The sequence below is a fragment of the Mycteria americana genome, chromosome 1 (genome assembly GCF_035582795.1).
Source record: "Mycteria americana isolate JAX WOST 10 ecotype Jacksonville Zoo and Gardens chromosome 1, USCA_MyAme_1.0, whole genome shotgun sequence".
NCBI lineage: Eukaryota > Metazoa > Chordata > Aves > Ciconiiformes > Ciconiidae > Mycteria > Mycteria americana.
The window spans coordinates 91,625,005-91,645,868 of record NC_134365.1 but is presented as its reverse complement, the minus strand read 5'-3'; the positions used below and the strand labels follow the sequence as shown (position 1 = coordinate 91,645,868).

The following is a 20,864-nucleotide window of genomic DNA, read 5'->3' as shown; positions in this document are numbered from 1 at the left end:
ACATTTTCCCTCTAAAATAAAGGTCCACAAATCGAGCACAAAATCCAAGAACTACCTACTTACATTACCAAAGTTTCAGTGGTAAAAGGCAAGAAGACATTAACTTTCCATTTTTATTTTCTGATCTTACAATACTACAATATATCAGCCAGAATGCTTAGAAGCCTATCCCCCTTGAATACTGTAAAAATAACAATGTAAAAGCAAACATAACACTTCCACCTACACACCTGCCCTCATCCACACTGCAAAAGAGGTGTATGATGGAAGATCATTTCCCGTACCATTCTCTTTGCAATACCAACAAAAAGCACCTGAAATTAAGTAGGCAACTTAGTTCCCACTTTTGTTCAACCAAGGTTTAACCAGATTTAGGCAGACAGAATAACAGTGTTATTTTCCCATTTTATATCAACCTGAAAAAGCTGTTAAAATAAAATCAGTTCATTACATGCATGATAAACTGGGGACTTTACTGCAATATCCATTGTAACTGAGCCCTAAACAAACGAGGGATCTTATAGCCTAACAGATAAAAATGAGTAAAATGTTGAATTGCAGGTATGAATAAAAACAAGCAAGTAAAATTAGCACAGCTATGTTTGTTATATTTCATTCCACAGCTATTGCTACAATACTCCTTTCTCCTATGGTCACATTTACACATCACTGTTTTTCCTTCTTCCATTACTCTACAATCTGCAGCTTCAAAAATAGAAGGTATTCCAATTTTTACTTGGATCATGGGGTTGCTAATCATGCATCCTAACTAGCTAGGACCAATACACTAGACTAATACACCGGTCCTACTAGCATCATCAACTCTGGCCAACTTCAGGAATATTTGGGAAGAAAATTCTTTAGCCACCACACATTTTCATACTCAAATGCACAAAGCTAACACCTATTTTGTGTGGGGCTGCTGTCAAAATAAGAATTTCGTATTCTGTGTATCAGAGGGTCACATACAGTGCCTATCACTACAATTAAAGCTTAAGGAACTTTACAAGAACCACTCAGAGCTTCTAATGCGAACATGCCTACGAACTCTGCTTTTAATTCCTCTAAGCCATGTAGCCTTAAAAAAAAAAAAGTGTTAGATAGGATGCAGTATCATTAATCCTATCATCCCTGCCACCCGCTGACTGAAAATACTTCAGTATTAGCCAGCTCTTTACAAACATGAGTGACATCTCACACAATTATCAGTTGGCAATTATCCAGCTAGTAGTTAAGGAGAAAGCAAGTACTTCCCTGAGCCTGGCCAGCTTCTGAACAGATTAAAGCCTAAGTCCATTAGGTGCACACCAAGACAGGCCTATTCTGTCCTGAAGGATGAAGAGACAAAGTAAGAGAAAGCAGAGACACCTTTGAGGCTTTCATATATCTCCTGAAATCCCATGGAGTGAATTTGTGAAAGAGGAATACAGGCTTCATCACATAACCTCATCAACACGCTTCTCATCTCACAGAGAAAAGCGTTCTCCTGGTAGGAACAGGAGCTCAAATATTCTCCACTTACTTATTCTTTATTAAATGCTATCAAAAAGAAGTCAATTTTGAGAGTCATGGCTGGGGTTCCTGTGACGCACAGCACAGTTCAGACTTCAGACCAAAAGACCTCATTCTCCCATCTTGTCCGAACCGCGTGCCACTGCTGGCTCAGTGGTATCTCCCTGGACCTTACAACCTGGGGCAGATTTCAACTAGTGAGCCGAAGTAGCGATGGCTCTAGATCCCATTGGTCACCAAAACACCAATTATGACAAAAGATTAATTTCTCCAGTTGGCTTTTACAGCGCTTAACAGTGTTACTACAGGACTGAACCTAACACTGCAACTTCCAGCACCTCAACCAAATTCCACCAGCAATTCATAGCACAATATAAGGCAAGTAATTTCTTCCTCCCTTTCTCCCACTGGCTGTGAGATGGGAGTAATACCTTTTATCTTGTGGAATTACTGGAAGAAACATGAATGCACTAAGCATGAGTGTGCAGATATTATTTTGGCAATATCTCTACTAGCTCCTTAAAATACACATATATACTCTAAGTCAGGCTACTGCTTCATGTTCTTTAGACAGTATGTATATGCTGATTGGATACACTGGGGGGGTGGGAGGGTGTGTGCAGATCAGCAGAAGTTATTCTAATGCTAGACTGAAGTTATATTTACACTCTGGTATCTCATCCTAGCACAAGCACACTCTGTGCCCACTTTGATGCCTTCCACTCTGACCCATTGCCTTCGGCTCTCATCCTGACCATCTGCTGCAGCTGCACAATCAGTGCTTCAAGAGCTGCTAGTATCAGGGATAACTCATAAACCAGTTACACAGTAACCTATATCTCACATCCTAAGACTAGACAGAAGGAAACAAATTTAAACTGTCATCTTAGTCAAATAGGCACCTCAGCCATCTTAAACCCAAGCTGACTTCTAATCACCACTCCCTGGTAGAGTTAAGACTGGAAATACTTGAACAGTTGCAAAGCTCAAATTGGATGTGGCAAGGGAACAGCTACTGATGTTCATGTAACAGACTGATGCTTTAAAGAATTCATTTTTTCCCAGATGAATACTTCAAGTAGTCTCACTTTACCATGTATTTCCCTGTACGCATCTTAACTAAATAACAGCCTTTTTATATTATAATGTGGGCTATTAATTACCAGTGCATAAATGCACTGGGGGAAAAAAAAAATACCAGATTATAAGCAGGGAACCTTTAGTGAAGTGAACAGCGACAGATGTCCTACACTGAGTATAAGAGAGAAAACACATGTCTAAATATAATGCAAACTAAAACCATTTCAAAACATGCTGGTGAGAAAGGCTGACAGTGCATTATCAAAATACAGGGTGGATGAAAACAAAGCTCATGTTAACTCATCATTTTTGTCTTCCAAGAGACATGGATGTAAAGTCAAAGACTCAAAGAGGAAGTTATTCTTTCCCGTTCTCCCACCCATTGACATGGAGAGAAGGGTTTAGTATTCTTACTGAGAGTATTGGGCCTGGTAAGCACTGAAGAGAGCAATACCCTTCAGTGCCAGCCTTGCCACAAGAGAGGACCCAGCAGACTTCTGTTCACACTGAACCACAGAGCTCCTGCAGCACATGTTCCTTCAAGAAGCTGCAAACCAACGGGACTATGAACAGATTACTTGGCAAATTTCTGCTGCTGTTTGATTTCTTTATCTAAAATACATTTCTTTATCCAGAAGGCAAGGGGCTGCTGACACACAGCTCCAGAAGACTGCTTTACAACCAGTGCATTTGAGCCCTTCACTAACTACTGAAGCAAACCCAATGTGACAAAACACTGTTCATCACTTCTGAAGACAACTTTCCTAGCCCAGACTGCCTGTATCTGTTTATTATATTGAAGAAATCTGGTTGCTTATCAAGGTTAAAGATTTGGTTACATAGCCAATAAAGTTCAGTGAAGACTCATGCCTTCTCTCCAAAGTTACAACCCCAATTCCTCATAACTGTGCTAACGCTACAGTTGATAGAAAACTACCAAAGCAAGATCCTTTCTGCCTCACTACTGTAATCTGCTATTACAGCCTAGGATAACCATCCCCCCCGCCCCCTCCCTTCCCTCCCCATCCAGAGATTTCTAGAGCTATGCCAGTTTGCATTCATCACTCCTAACCTGGATCTTTGCCTTTTCTTTTTCTCCCCTCCCCCCGCCTTTTACAACAGGGGATAAAATGACTGGATCATCAGAGATGATGCTTATGGACTTGCAACTTCCTGAACTGGACCAGAACAAATGAAGGTGGAAGGTCTTGTACAGCTCGTGTCAGCATGCCATTATCAATATATACCCAAAGTGTAGACATATCACCTAGATCCAGTTCAGAAGAGAATTCCTCAGAGCTTCCTTAGCTAAAGGGTATGCTGGGTTTTGCCCCCCCCCCCCCTTTTTTTTTCCTTCTGAAATGCCTGTTTAAAGGCTCAACAAGGTTCTTTGAGGATTATGTTCAAAGCAGATGAAATAGGGGGAATTAGAAATTTGTATTTTTGTGTTGTGTCACACCACTGACGTGACCTGGTTCTTGTGAACGGTTAAGATTGCGTACATCTTGGCCTTTTAAGAGAGGATATCTTTTTGATGCAAAGGCAGGGATAAGCTACCAATCTATTTCAACAAGCAACTTCAGCAACAATCTTCTTGCTTAAAACAAGTAAGGCCAGCAACTGAAGTTAATTCTCATTTTTGCACTTTTTGAACTAATTTTTATTCTTTTTGGGGTAATACTTTCAAATGCTGAAGATCAGTATCTCCCATTCTTCCATCAGGTTGGAAAAACAGAAAATGAAGGGTAATTGTGATATGAACTCTGGCATTACAGATGGATGGAAGCAGCACAGGTAGGTTCAGATTTCTCAGTATACATAATCCTCCTCCTCTTCCACATGTCATGTTTACAGTTTCCTCCTTTCTCCTGCTTCCTTCATAATTTTCTCCGTTCTACCATATTTCTTATTCTTCAGTAAAGGTTTTCCCCACAATGAAGACCAGGAGCAGGGAGCCACAGGCAAAGCCGGGAAAGAAACTAGTTTCCAGCAGGAGGCATGAAGGCAGTGATGAAGCAGCAGGGCTTGCTCCCCGCCCCCCTCTGCTTCCTTCTACTTGAACAGCCTGAATGACTAGTCACCTCCACTCACCTTCACCCGCTGCACTGCTGAGCCTGCCCAGGAAACAGGCTCAGGCTGAGACCTTGAGAGATTTAAAGTATTTTCATACAGCAGAAAGAAGACTCTTTATCCTGACCATCTCCCACCACAAGAGAAAGGCTGGACTCCCAAGCACAGGGCAGCAGGCGCATGCTGACAGAGGTCTTTCAATGTGATCCTAGCCAGCTAAGCTCGATGCCTTGCAGAGACAGCTGCTTGAACAACATTTGAGCCATACCTCCTCGGCTCAGCTTTGTAAAATGTAGAGAGACAGAACACTCCAGACCACAGTGGAAGCCATCGTACTCACGGTAAGCTGCCTGTGGTACAGAAATAGCACCTGACGGGTTACCAAAGGGTAGTAGCATCACCAAGATCAGCATATTTTCATTAACATAATTACTAAAGCTCCAATCCTAGCATGTCTTGTTTATCCTAAACTTAGTGGGACAGACTGCAAAGTAAAAGCTGTACTACATCTTCTCTAAAAATTCCTGAAGCTGCCTGACCCACTCCTCCAAAGGTGGATTTCAAAAACCATCAATCACAAGGCTACTTTTAATACTGTCTTGCTGTCAGCAAATATATTACAGAAATTATTCTATGGCTTCCAGAACTGTCTTTCACAGATATATGATAATTGAGTCATCTCACAGAATAAAGGCTAATTCCTGCATTCTTCTGTATTTGCTCCAAGCTATCACTGAAATAAATCAGTGCTTGGAGGAAAAAGTAGTGCAAAAGGGGCTTAACTACAGAGGCGTGGGCTAGGAATCTGCCCATGCCAGTCATCAATAGCCACCCATGAAAAGCCCATTTTGTAGGCAAGCAATTTCAAGCAGAGATAAATGTCAGAGATCACAGTTTTCCTCATTTACATTTGAGGTGCGGATTAAGACAAAACCCCAGTCTCCCTCTCCTGCAAGTCACAGCATACTTCCAACACCAGCAGATCTAAGTTGGGAAGGTCTCCATTTTTAGCACACCTGTTAGTCTCAAATTCATACAATCACGACCTCTAATCCAGAAATACAGGACAATACGAACAAATGAATACTGTTTATTAAATATCTGTATCTATGACATACCAAGAGCTGTAATGCCACAACAACCACCACCCAGTTAGTGCTGGTCCATCGACGATTGTTAAATACTTGCAGCCCAGCAGGCCTAACGCACAGGTCAGAAAGTCCAGATATTGTGCCCTGCTCCAACCTCTACCAATGTGTAACACATGCATGTGCACAGAAGCAGCTTTGAGGGTTAGCATTTGTAAAAGCCCTTTGACTTCTATCATCCAAAAAATCCTAGAGATATAGATACAATACTGATTAGTATACTGTTAACATTCAGGGCTTCCCTAAGAAAAAAACAGAAATCAGCAATAGCCATCAGCAGTTTACAGCATAAATACAAATGCACTGCTTTAAATACCCCCACACACTCCCTCTTCCTTGCACCTCTTCCTGCCTCCCATTGATAGGAATCCCAACCCTCATATAAGGGAAAACCTAAATGCTAAGTGCCTATACAACATGGGAATAATGAGTTCATGTGCACTGTGCCACACAGACAGGATAACTGGAGGAAGCTGATGGGGGGTCTGAGATACAGAATGCTTGTGCATGCATTTCTGTGCAACCCAGTGAAGTGTAGTGGCATCACGCTCTGTTTTACTACAAAGCTAAAAGCAATGAAAAGGCTCCAAAACCAGCTTCGTTTTGCTACCAAGTTCCACAACGCTGCCAAAACTTTCCACTATTTGTCCTCATGTAAAAATCTGATAATTAAGATCCTGAAGCAACAAACGATGGAGACACACAGCAGGGTTACACCACTAAATGTTTCTGAAACGCTGGCCTGCGAACACCCAGAAAGTCAGAGGCACAAAATGTGTGCGTCAGCTGTATTCTAGCCAAAATTTATTACTGTGCACAGCGACCTTCAGCCCTGGCATGGGTACAAATCAGGGCAAAAAGCGTCGGCTCTGAACACGGCAGCAGGCAGGACCTGCCTGAAGAGACCAGTGGGCAGAGTGTGCTGGGCTGGAGCTGGGGCCAGGCCAGGGCAAGCCGAAGGCGCAGGGTTCAGGCAAGCGTAGGTGGGGCCACCAGCACACTCCCAACCTGCAAACCCATGAAATTAAAGAGCAGACAGGGCAGTAAGAGGAAAAAGCATGCTTGAAACTAAAGCTCTAGAATAACAAGTGAAGCAAAAAGTCACACAGCCACCGCAAATGTGCGCTAGACTTCATTAACCCCTTAAGAACTAGACAGATTTGAACCCCAACCATGCAGTAATGACCAAGCTGACAGAAAGCTGGATGAAAATCTGACATACCAACACACACCTTGTTTCCACCTTGTTAATTCTTTTTGTTGTATTACTGCCCCCAATAACCTCAGGCATTACATCCCTTCTCACGAAGGGACCACATGCTTTGAACTTCCTAACTTTTCCCCTAGGCAGTCTGCAGTGGCAAGTGCCATATTATGTCATCTTCAGCCTGCTCTTGCCAATGCAGGACACAGTCCCTAAGCAGAAAACTTAAGCTTCATACAGCTATTACACATAGTTTCCTATAACTGGAGACAGAAATGGCTTATTTGTGTTCTTAAGAGAATGTACAACAAGCCTCAATCTCTTGGGAGAACAGAAAAAAAACCTTCTGACTCTTCTTTCATTTCCTCCCTATATCTCAGCAGTTAATTGAAGGGTGGAAACCAAATTCTTCATTAGCTCGTTGCTGCCACTTTGAATGGAAGTGGAGTTTGAGAACCTCTGAGACTTAATACTGTCTGTAAATTCCTGCCAGCTCAGGAAGCTCAAGACTAAACTTGGAACACAAATTGGTTTCCAGAATCATGTCACTTCTAGACCACAACCTGAATTCACTTAATCATTTTCAAGTTGTTGTTTCAAATATTGTGACCTGATGAACAGCTCAGTTCTACATTTCAATTCTACAGCATCTACTGTGCTCTGCCAGCGGCAAGTCCATATACAGTAGGAATTACAGTATACCCAAGACAGAAGTTAGAAAAACAGAACTAGGTTTGAAACTCAGAGAGATGGTTCACGTCCATTATAACATTGAAATAAAGTGCAGGAAGGAGAATAATTGAAAGGAGAAGTATTTTCTAAAAGGCAGCCCTATGCTTTCAGATATAATAGCCATTCTTTTTCAGAAGTAGTACAGAGGATCTCTGTTGAAAAACTCTTACAGTAAAAATAATTTTCCTTTCATAGAAACAGCAGATGGATTTTTCCTCATGTTTTGATTTTTAACTCTTCAACTAGAAAGAAGAAAGTAAGTATAAGTATGCCTATAACATCAGTCCTCAGGGAGTCTACAACATCCACAGAAACTTACACCTGCAATCACAACCGGAACAGGTTGCAATTAATCTATTAATCAAATAAGTTGCAATCTCCCACGGGCATAAGACATTTGTTGGATTGCTAATCACTATGTTATTAAACATTAATGAAATGCTTTATTACTCTTGGCCTTCTCTTCTTGCATATGATGCAGCAGATGTTTCATGCAGACACATTTCAAAGGACTTGCAAAACAAAAATAATTTCTCCTTGCCCCCCAAAAAATTTTATTTATTTATTTAGGGAACAGGTAAGTGATGCCTCCCATGTTTATTTTTCCTTGTCTCAGGCCTATTGCTACATGACATGGAGATGTCTGATGCTAGAAGTCATTAGGGGCTTTAATTTCAATACAAATGAAAATTTCTGACTCCTTAAGACCTTAGAGGAAGCATCCAAATTAAAAGGACACAAGAAAGGGAAATGACAGGTGAAGACTGAGCAGGGAGCAAAGGGGGAATGGAACTGGCAAGTGGAGTTAGCTGCCTACAGATGATTATTTGCCAAGCAGAATTAAATCTTTCAGAAGTATGAGTCTTAATAATGAGCTCCCAGATGACCAAGCTTTTAAAAGGTTAAGCATTCCCCACTGAATTCAGGGGGAGACTGGGCAGCTCCTCCTCTGGGGGTGGGGGAATGGGAGAAGAAATTGGCTCAACACCAGCAGTGAAGTTAAAATAGGGACATACACTCCTTACTGTATGCACATATACAATAAACCCTTCTCCCCAAATTCCTGGTGGGTTCCCCACCCCCTGGTTTGGTAAGCTTTTCATGAGCAAATATCAGCATTTATTAGCTACCACTATAATTTAAAACCACCACATGTGAATATCAGGTCTGAGATAAGGCTAAGATAATAAATACCCTACCAAATTTCAGATGATAGCTACATGTGCATAAGAACATTTCAACACTTGTTCTTCATAGTTTTATATATTAAAAAAATTCAAGCTTCCCCAGATACATATCTTTGTATTAAAAGGCAGCAGCACATTCTTCCAGTAGCTGCAAAATAATTTCACCAGTTGACCTTTGCTACATACAAGAAATCTATCATATACTTGAAAGGGAAAGCCAACTATGTCAAAGTACAAATCCACTATAAGCTACTAGAAGAGTTGGTGTTTGAGTTTGATAAAACAGGTTATCAGACTTCTTGCTTGAGGTTTTCTTCCTTAGTCAGCACCAGCATTTTTCAAACACTGTCCCATTTTTCAAAAAATAATTTCCTTAGGCTAAAGGGTGTCACAGCACTGAAATGAAAAGATTAGGAAATCTTCACATTCACTTCTAGCCTAAATTGCCCCAAAAGAAAGAGTACAGAGTAAATTTTAATAACTGTTTGCATAGCAAAGCACAGTTTTTATGACAAATTTTAAAAGCAGAGACACAGCACTATGGTTAGATTCACCACTTAGTCACACTAAAAAGTAACAGGGATCTCCAAAAGAAAAAGGAGCAGAGAGAAATTATTTCATATGTCAGAGGAGCACCATGAATTTAAAGTGGCATGTTAACCACATTTCAAAAGGTTACACTACCACCTCATGGGCCTCCAAGGTCAGAGTTTCCCAAGGGCCAGGTCCAGCTGGATCAACACAGGGTAGGGGCAACCTAACCCCTGTGAAGCTCAGACCTTCTTCCCCAGTATCTGCAAAGAGCTAGGAATGCTATTGACTCAGTTGCCTCCTTTTCTGTCTGGGATAAGACAGCTCTGAATTTAAGCCTACCCCAGGGTGGGCAGCTGGGTGTGGAGGGCTACCTCTGCCCTGCGAGTTTAAGCTGCTGCTGTTCATGAATTAGGGCCTGGAGGCTGACTCTCATTGCAACATACTCCTAAGACATTGGTTGTGACACTTACCCTGGGGTAGGCTTAAATTCAGAGCTGTCTTGCTGCAGGGGCAGCAAGTGCAATAGCCATCCCATCTGGCACCACCTGCAAGTCCTCCCTCTTCAGCTCTTTCAAGTATCCACTCACAGGCCTCACTATCAGATATCTGGGCACAACTACAGAGTTGATGCTAGACCAGCAAGTTTTCAGGAAAGGAAAAACAAAAAGCTGAAGTTATAGCTGGGAACTTGGGCAGCAGTGACACTGCCACTGTATAAGGGAGGGGTAGCTTCGGGAGCATCATGGCTTCCACCTTGCTGCCAGAATAAAATGAGAACTTGCACACAACCCTGTAGCAAGTAAACAGGAGAACTGGTGGAACCAAGGGGCTGAGGGAACAAAGATGACTTCGTCAGACCAATCATCTTGGCACCACATCCCCCAACAGTTTGACAGCAGCCATCACCAGATGCTTCCAAGGAAGGCTCAAAAAAGCTTAGTTCCTAGTCACCTGGTACCCTAAAACTTGAGATATGGACATTTAACCTCTTTAACTGAACTTGTAAACAATTTTCAAGAATGCATTTGTAAAACACGAGACTCAATGACTTTGTGACACTGTGTGCAAGTCATTCACATAAATTATGTCAGAAAGCGTTGCCTACATCACCTACCACCTTTTCAATCGACTACACATACTTTTGCATTTAACAAATGCAAAAGTACAGTAGTAGAGGAGATTCTCGTAAGGTAACTTCATTAAAACATCCACCGTTAGTAGCAGCACAAGTTGCAAAACCTTTCACTGACCTTGCCATATACTTTCCACTACAAGATCTTATTTTCCGTAGCTTAAGGAGGTCTCCCACTGCATACATCACACAGAACAGACATGCTATGGGGATGAACTGGAGTTGAGTGATGAAAGGACATTTGGTTTTAGGACCCTTCCCTTGGTTGTTACAAAAGGGAAAAGTTCTGCAGTGGATAAGGTGAGGAACTGCAGAAATGGCAAGAACAGTCTTCTCTCAGTCACAGCGCTGTATTGTGAAAAATAGACTTGAATCTACCACTAGTACAAAGAATAATCCACATTAACGCGTTTATACAGGAAGCCATTACATCTGTTTTACTCTGCCCAGCTCAGTATTCTGAAGTATTGATCTCTCCCATGTATATTTGATCATTCAATAGGACCACTGATGTCCACATCTGTCAAAAAGCAAGAATTGGCCTCTTCTGTCCTGTATCCACTATATAAACAGACGAAAAAAAAAATTCCCAATGTCTGCACTTTAGAAGTCACATCAGGAGACGGAATGCAAGATAACCAAGAGAGACAGGGCACCTGTCCTGGCCCAAGGTATCTTGCAAACACCACCAGCAGTGAAATGAGATTGGCTTGTCCAGGCAAGCCAAGAGTCCCCTGCATGCTAGCCTATTTTCCACCAGTTGCCCTGCTTGTCCTCCCTGAGCGTGAAATTTTATTTGCACTAAATTCAAACTATGCAAAATCAGGTAGAAAACATGCAGTTTTGACTAGATGGAATAAGTTGTTAAGTATTTCTGCTCTGTGTTCAAAAAGGTAAATATATTCAGAGGTACAAGGAACATGCAAATTGGTGGCATCCAGCTGCCAAACAAGCTAGGCCCATCGTTACCCCCAGTTAAGCTTCTGAGGGACCCTAAGCCCATGAAAAAGTTATCAAGTATCTCCTGAACACTTGGTAGCTTCCAGTGAAATCAAAAGCCTTTTAAGGACTGTTACACCACCTTCAAGATCACAGTGCTCCACAACAGAGGAACAGTGATTCACTCACAGGGAAGCCCCTTGCTGTCGTAGCAATGGTAAGGTATACCCGTGACAAATTTTATTCACAGAGGAGGACTTGAAAGACTAAAACACACAATTAAACCACCAACCTACTGCTACCTAAAGCAATCAAGATAATCACAAGTAACAGTTTCCAGACCTAAATACAATAGTGTATCTCTACGCTAAAGCTTTTTTCCTCAGGACTAATTCTCTGCTTGATACACTCTCTTTCCTGCCCTGATATTGAAGGGTATGAAAACCAGCAATCCTACCTCTTCCCATCATTTGCTTGGTTTTTGAGAAACATACATTAGAACAACCAAGACGTTAACATTTAGATTTAACAGCAAAATTTAGTTTATGTCCCCTCGAAGCAAAAAGGCCTACCTCTCACCTTTATCAAACATAGCACCCTTCATTGGACTAGAAGTTAGGGCCTACCTTCTTCTGCAGAACCTCTTAAAACTAGGGGATTAGGTATTATTTAATACTTCCATGAGAAATCACAGCAAAGGCACTCAGTTCAATTTGAATCAGCACCTCCCATGAGTTACCTGTCTATGGCAAGTCTTTACTGGATATAGAAAATACTGCAGCTTTCCTAAGCAGTACCGCACCAAAGAGGATGTGCACAAGTTTCAACATTTTCCTAAAAACCAGCTGCTTTCAAAAGCAGCCTAAAACACCTATCCAGGTGAAGTGATGGAACCTGCACAAGACTGTCTCTCATTATATTCTCCACCTCCTCCTCAGCTTGGGAGTATTACAGCTTTAGTCCACAGCCAGAGATAATCGAGCAGGGCTGCTGCACAGGAAGGCAAACCCAGTGGGTCAAAGCACGTGTGAATCAAGATGGGTTCTATGCTGTTTCTGAGAAGCTGAAGTTTTTCCTGTGTTAAAAAAAAAGCGCTTAAAAGACAAGTTAAATACAAGTGCTCTACTACCCGTTTCCATACAGAATGCTTTCTATTGCCAGTTTTATGAGCTTGAAAAACTACACTTGCTCCATAATGTTTTATGTGTATTCCTCCTAAACATTTTAAAACACAATTTTGAACTTTTTCTCTTCATATTGAAAAAAAAAATTACAGAATTGACCCCCCCAAAATGACTGCAAGCCAATGGAAACATAACTGGTCTCAATATCCCTTTAAGGTTTTGGTTTATTACATTTCATGGACTATTTATAATTGTGTATTTTAGGAGCGGGGAAGCAAGATATGAAACCTGTTATCCCAGTAAGCTAAAGTTACTAAAAGTTGGTGCTCAAGAAAGAGCAGGCTGTAAAAGTCTCTGGTTATCAGAAGTGAAGAGACCAAGGACCAAATGGCAGCAGCTTCATCTCTCTGACTACCCAGAGTTAGTCTCTGCAGATCAAGATCACCACTCACAGGAGCAAGGTTTGCAATATTGCTCTTTGTAGCCAGAGCAGATACAGCTTTTAGCAGGAAAGTTCTTAGGATAGCCCCTACTGACAGGAACATTAAGCAGCAACATACTCCCTGAAAATGCAACAAAATACTATGAGCTGCCTTATATTTCCACAGGATTGTGGCTTCTGAGTTGCATTCATTTCCCTGCCCCACCCCTGAACAGTGAACAATGCTTTTCCACATTTTGTTGAAATCAAGCTCTATGCAAAAGGGTGCTGAGACCCTTCTGCATTCAAAATCCCAACAGCATGAAATAATGAAGTTACTTCCCGTTGAGGATGTGGGACTATCTGCTTATGTAGGCAAGACAGATATCACTCCCCACATATTCTAGTGTTTACTACACACAAGGTTAGATTAAGACAGAGCTACCATATCTTGAGTTACATTTATGTTCAGGAAAATTTAACTCAAATTTTAAAGGTGAATCAGTTAAAACTTCCAACAGAGTTTAGTTGGACAGCTGAATTCAGAAGGGTCCCAGCTGAATTTAATTCCCTTTGAAAGCACATAATCTACTCAAGAAGTCACCTACAGATTCATTACCCACAAGCAGATCCACGCAGACAAGCCAGTAGGACAGGATGCCACAGCTCGGTGCTCCACCAGGAAGGGACTTTCTACTACCACCTGCACACAGCACTGTGCATTTGCACTGGGTAGAGGCTGTTCCCACTAGCAAGGCGGACCCTTTCCAAGAGATACTCATCAGATTAGCTCCAAACAAGAGTCCTTGCGTTATTTATCCTTCCCGTTAATTGATGGCCTTCGTGCTGCCACAGAAATTGCTCAGTGAGTACACCAACTCTGTTATGCCTCCAACACTCCAGGCAACGCTCAACTTGCCCTAGTTTTCCTATGTCTCACACTACTTTCTTGTCCTACTAGATCTGTTAGCCCTATGTGAAAGTAGATAACCTTTATGCCTTTTATGCACAGTTACAGAAGCAGAGCCACTGCCTATCAGGAAATCTATTATATTATCTGCAAACCATGTCCTTTTTCATGCTTTCCCACATTATGTTGACTTTTCACAAAAAAAAAAAATAGAAATATGCATTGTACCAAGTTCTTGACTATTTGCTCTGACTCTTCAGCTGCTGACTCCAGTCACCTACTGTGGTTTCCAGCACACCAGGGAAAGAACATTTCTATTTCATGTGCTCTCATGCTGCTGCTTTTTGCAGGTATCTAAATGACAAGTGGATAATGTTAATAACCTTAGTGTAACCAAGGAAGGCACAGGTCTCAGACAGGCAATTCTAGTACAGTTTACTGTGATGTTGCACTAACAGAAGAATCTAACCTAGAAAGAATATAGCACTACCTTTGAAAAAACACTACAGAGCTTCTAATGTCCTTGCCTCAACTAAAAATTATCAGCTCTTACCACCTTCTAATTTTATAGCTCAGAATTGCTCACTATTTATAAAGTATGTCCACAAAGAAAAACAGTAAGTATTTATCCTTAGTTTTAGGAATTCTTCAGAAATCTGTGCTCACCTCAGGTCTCCTGCTCTACACCCTGTTCTCCCTGTCAGACTTCATCCGAAATGTGTTCACACAGTTGCTCCAGGTCAGAAAGCAAAACAAGTGCATCTGTGTAAGACATTGAATTGAATCTTCCTACAGTTCCTTAGCAGCAAACCCCAAAGTGCTCATTTCCACACTTGCACTTACTACTAATTCCCATGCTAACAGAAATCAGCAATGCATCTTTGTAAAGGTGTTTGTTTTTTGGTTTTTTTTACCAGTAAAACCAAACTTTTCCACTAAAGTGCCTTATTGGGTTCACACAGGCAACATGAACAACCACTATGAACTTTTACTTTAAAAAAAAAAAAGGCAAAGAAAAAATCCTTCTCTGTACACTTGCAGTGAGAGCAACGTGACTGGTGGACAATGCAGCTGGGGAGCTCAGGAAGAAGGTATGCATGTCCTACCACAACACCCAAATAAGTTGCACTGTCCCATTTCAGTGACTTAAGTAGCCTGCAACAAATGATTTCATTTATAATCCATCAACATTCTTGCGCTGTTACACTAATCTGGTATAAACGAGATGCCTGTTTTCAAGCCCAAAAAGCTTGGTACAACCTTCACGACTCATGTGTCTGGTGACATTAAACTAAGATGAATGCACAAGGGCCTGCAAACTCAGTCTGATAAGCAGATCCTTGGACAAATCTTCAAATTAAGAACACAGAAGCAGATGGATCTTTAAAAGATGTCAAGTCACATTTCTGTCTTCATCCTCGTTTGATAAAATTTAGGGGGGAAAACAAGGAGGGAAGTACACTCTAGCTCTCTGTGACGGAGTGCCTCTTGAATTAAAAAAATAAATAATCAAAGTTAGATCCAGCTCTTCTTTTACATATGCATTGTTATGTTTCACTGATTCAGACTGGATGTTTGTATTTTGACTAGCTAGCTCAGGACTAAGCAGTCTAATCATCATGGCCTGGCTTTCAAAGGAACATCACAAATGAAGAGATGGAATGAGCACCTTTGTTGGGCCTGTAACAATTAGACCAGGCTTCAGATTTCAGAAGAACTAGGGAATCTAGATGTATATAGTCTGGGCATTTGCATCATGACACATATAGGAGCCTCAATTACTCATCCCAGTTCACTATATCAGGCACTACATAAACAAAAACCCACCCTGAAGAAAGCAGACTGCATTCTATTTAGTTAAAAGTTTGTAACCTATATTTAAAAATATGATAAACACCACACCTCACATCTCACCCTAAAGAACAACAACTGGATTTTGAGTGGGTCTCTTCCTTACTCCTGTCCAAAAAACAGTACAAATGCATGAGGACCTTTTTATTGGCATCACTCTTAATATTTTAAAACAAGTGTCAACCAAATACCAAAGCATCAAGCACTGTAATTAGAATTTTCCTTAGTGGAGTAAGTTTCTCATTACCTTTCCAGAAAGATTTCTTATTTTGGGTTATTCACGATACAATTCTTACAAAGCCACTCAAAGAAAATCAGATTCAGTTTTATTTCCTGCAGTAGATCATACAGGAGTCAAGGTCATCCAACAAAACCTCCCTGTTTCCACCATCCTTTAAATTTAGTCTTGGGCACCATATGCCAAATTTCACTGCATAATGCAGACAGGAAATGTGAGGGAAAAACCAAAGTGCAACAAAGCCAAAACAAGCTTTTCTCAAAAACTTGCAATGTAAAGTAGCAGCAAAATAATTCCTTGTATTGTGTAGGCTAAAAATAACTGTGTTTGTCACTCACATCTCACCTTCTCAGCCGTCCCAGGGATCAGGAAGTATCCAAGTCACAGGAAAAAACGGCAGCGTTGTTAATTCTAGAATATGCCTGACAGTCTGAAGTGCCTCTGTCTCTGCACTATAGATGCTTGACAAAACATTTAAAATAGCTTCCTTTCATTATTTTCCCATGTTTTGGTACTACTTTTCAGAGCAGCAGCGGACAGTGCATATTGCCCTTAGCAGCAAAGGAAACAATCATCAATTATATGGCTCTCAAGGCTTTGAAGGCTTCCTAGAAGGAGCATGCCAGTTGGTTCTAAAACATCATGTCTACTCAAGAAAACAAAGTGGCAGTCAAAAATTATTCCCATTTCCACATTTCCTTAAACCTTCCTCGTTTTGTTTGCTGAATTTGAGTTACCCCTCTTCAAGTAGGAACCAGGAATAAAAAAAAAGCAGTTCATTTACAAGGTTTTAAACAAAGCTGAAAGGGCCGAACTATAAGACAGTGCCAGAGGGCACAGCTCAGTCTTGATGACACATCAATGAAAAGATCTGTCCCCCCTCTTTGCTTCAGGAAGCCTCAGTTGAGCAGCAGGTGGATCCTCTTCTGTCCTTCCTGTCTCACATCTCATCAGTTATCCCTTCTTTCCCCCCAGGTATATAGTTACCACAGCAGACTATTTGAATAAGTATCAAATACCAAGTTCAAAAAGCATACACAGTTTGCCACCGCCTGATTTAGCAGCCAAGTATTTTAAAGATAAAAACCTGTGTTCACTGGCAAAAATTGAAGTCAAATCATTTGATGACATATTCCAATCACACTCTAAGAAGGGCGCATTGCATCAAAGACAATTTAACCAAGAAAGAAGGAAGTAAGCAAGTGAGAGCCACAGGTATATAATGTTGCTAGATGTAAAAAGTGTTTATGCTAAATCTTCCATAGCCAGGCAATCTCACACTGTGGGACTTCCAAAAGAGAATATGCAATGGTACAACAAAAAGCACCTGAAGTAACTGCATGCACCAAACATCCAAGTAGTCTCAAAAGCACCATTTTTATCGCAACAAGCATCAGCTAATCTTCTATTTATTCCCTACAGAATACTTTTCTCCCTAACTGGGAGGCAGGTGTAGAAGGTTCCCACTGCAACATCATTTCCACCCAACATCCACTTTAATACCCAAGCTCTGTACAGCAGCAGTGTTATCTAGCCCTCGAGCACTAGGCATGCCTACTCTCTGCCTGTTCATCTTAGCTAGAACTGCAAGATGAAAAAAATAATCTAGCTTAGAATTTATGCATGACCTCATGCAGCAGTATATCACTAAATCCTTGGGTGTCAGAAGGACTTCAGGAATTTTACTGTGACTTTTCTCTTTTTAAATGACCAAGTTCAGCCTGCATTCACAACGCAAAAAGCAGCCCTCAATTCTCCACTTCTGACAGGTTGTGCATTTAGAAAGGCTACTCTGTTGCCACACTAAGAGGGTACCAGTGGCAGCCATTAAATACTTTATTTTCAAATGAGAATGAGAAAAGCAAAATCCACTCCACCAGCCTGTAGTCCACCAGTCTCAGAGATGCATATCCAATGTGAGGATACATTCTCAGACAAGCAAAGATACATAGTCTTCATGGTAATGCTCCTGAAAGGCTATCACAGATGTTTCCATAAAACACCACATCCACAATTCTCACAACTGCTTTTGAACACCCGCATGGCACCCCCAAAAACCAAGAATGTTCAAGTCAGCTTTCACATCGGTTACACAGCCCTACGAGTACATGCCATGAACAAGGCTTCCTTTAAGCAGAAGGTGTGACCCAAAAGTGAAACTTCAATTTACAAATGTGAACAATAAAGAGGTTATATCCCTATTGCATGCAGAATTATTGTTTTTCTATGCCAGTTCTTCTCAGGCACTTAAGCAGCAAAATTGGAAAGTCAAAGGAAAGGAAACTGTCTTTTAAAAATGGAACTTAATGTGACCAGGATCAGGAACTCTGCAGCATCTTCAACTATACTCACAGAGCTATAGTATGCTGTCAGTACATGGCAGAGTTACAGCTATTTATGTGCTTTAAACTACACATTTCCATACCTTAATGTGTTTGGAATTCTTTTAAACTGTAATCTTCACTCTGAATGTCATGATTTCAGAATAGCATCCCTACAATGTTATTATTTTTTAACCTCTGTGTCTCAAAGCGGTCTCCAGCTTAATTTAGGAATATACATATATATATATATATGGATTATATATATTTCATGTAATGTATATATTTATATGTATTTCATTAACATCAGACATATGAACTCACTTCCTTTAGCAAACATGAGAGACAACAGCGAATAAACCAAATCATTACCACAGCAGCTATATGAAATATCTGGACTGGTGGGGCAGAAGACTGTTTATAAATTTAAGGTATCTTAAGGTTTTTTTTGTTGGTCACAGATACACAGAGGGCAGATAGGTTTAATTTTAGCCTCAAGTTATGCACTAGAATTGGAGGAGAAAGAGACAAAGCTGACCACAAATGGCTATCTTGTTTTAAAATCCTACCTTTGGTCCTAGTCTAGGGGGTACCACAGAAAAAACTCATGGAAATAGAAAAGTGCAAAATCCAAAATAAATGCAATACTTGAACTGTGGCATGTATCTACACAGATGCCTCATGCTCGTATCCACGGGAGGGGGGTAGGGTGGGAGGTGGGCCTCAAGGGCTGTTTTGACTCCTCCTTTTTCAGAGAACACATTCTTATGGCAGATATTTCCCTTCTAACATGTGCGTTTCCACATGGCAATATGTGGAAACACATTTCTACATGTACACACAGCCACAGCTGCAGATGAAGAGCACTTCCTCCTCTTCAGCAGGCCAATTACAGCTAGATGATGCTGCGTTCCCTGGGAAGCAATTTTCAATCCAACTCCCCAGCTAAAAAAGGAAAACTGAAGTCAATGCCCTTAATACAAACTCCAATTCATCTTCACATGCCAAACTGAAGACTCATTTTGCATTAACACCTATTATGCACGCAATTCATTTGGCAGATTAGAAAACATCTGCAGAAAGTCATAACACAACTACAAATAATTTTATTATATAGACTTTAACATAATACAAATTAAAGATGATGCTTCTTAGCCCTCTTAGATATCTTCTAGGCCACAAAAGTACATCCAGGGAGATTTCAGCTGATATAACAAACAGTACACTGCTTTCTTCAAAGACTGCCAAAAGCAAGGGTACAAACAGATTCTTGGTTCACTAGCAAAACTCAGTGTTTGCGAAAATTGGAAAATGGAATGAAATACAAGGTTGTGAGTGAGAATTCAGATATCTACCCAGCCTCTTCGGTATGCTGTGATCAGACAGGCACTGCAACCGCAATTACAGCCAAATGACAGAATTGGCTCTGATTAGCTAGCTTTCAGGAGACAGACAGATCAAGTACTGCTATAAGAAAGGCTATTATCTTGGTAACTGTCTCTGATAATCTGGACCAGAGCTACAAATCTGGCCTCTGTACAAGAGTTAAAGTACAGACTTCAAGAAAGTCTCTGTAACCGAACACAGCCCTCCAGCTCTTCAGAAGACAAAAAATATCCTGAACACAGGCCCAGGCATCTCCCATTCTGCAAATCGTATCAGATAGCCCCAGTCTTTAAGAGTGACTGTGTTCCCTCAGATGGGGATAGGTAGGACTAGAGGGATAGTTTTGGAAAGGCTTTGAGTCAAGCTCAATTATCTTCCTTCTGCTAGTTTTACAAAAGTTTGTAATATTTGCTAAAGTCACTGGAAAATATTTTCAGCCTTCCTTCCCCACTTGTGATACCAACACAGGCCAACACATTAAAGCAGTCAGAAGACAGATCTGTTGCTCTGGGTGTACTTTGTACCTATTTAACAATAAAATTAAGGCATCCTTTTAAAAGTGCCACCTCCATAATGGTCTTACGAACAGTGATTCACTATTCCTCAGATCTGCAAAGTAGCCAAGATGTACAAGTCCTCAAAGACTTAAGAAAGCTGCTTAAATGTTATTATTTCTCATCGCCATGTCTTTCCTTTGTGACTTTTTATCCCATGGGTGCTTCCAACTCAACTGGGAAGTCCTTGGAGATGAGATAGGGTAAATAAAAGAGACATTATTTTGAGAGAAGGCCTTACAGATTAACGTTTGAATATTCAACAGTCCTTAGATGGAGATACAAGAGAGCTCAGCTAGCTCACACACAGATTAAATTAACAAAAAGAGTGCAGTCTTTAGTTGAATGGAAACCTGTGCAGATGACAAGAGGTCACAGAGAAAGATGATCATGAATACCCCAGAGCAGGTCCAACCTCTACATTGTATTCAAGACTTAAAACACAGACTTAAGATCAAGACAGCGTTCATTCTAAACCTCTGATAACTTCCAATTTCTTCTCTAGAAAGGGGTAAAGTATT

At 40.8% G+C, this 20,864-nt stretch overlaps 1 protein-coding gene across 2 annotated transcripts in view; it reads right to left on the bottom strand.

Annotated features, from left to right (window-relative positions):
• Window positions 1–20,864, bottom strand: part of GSK3B (glycogen synthase kinase 3 beta) — a 156,139-nt gene that overhangs the window by 68,575 nt on the left and 66,700 nt on the right. The gene's annotated exons all lie outside the window — the stretch shown is intronic.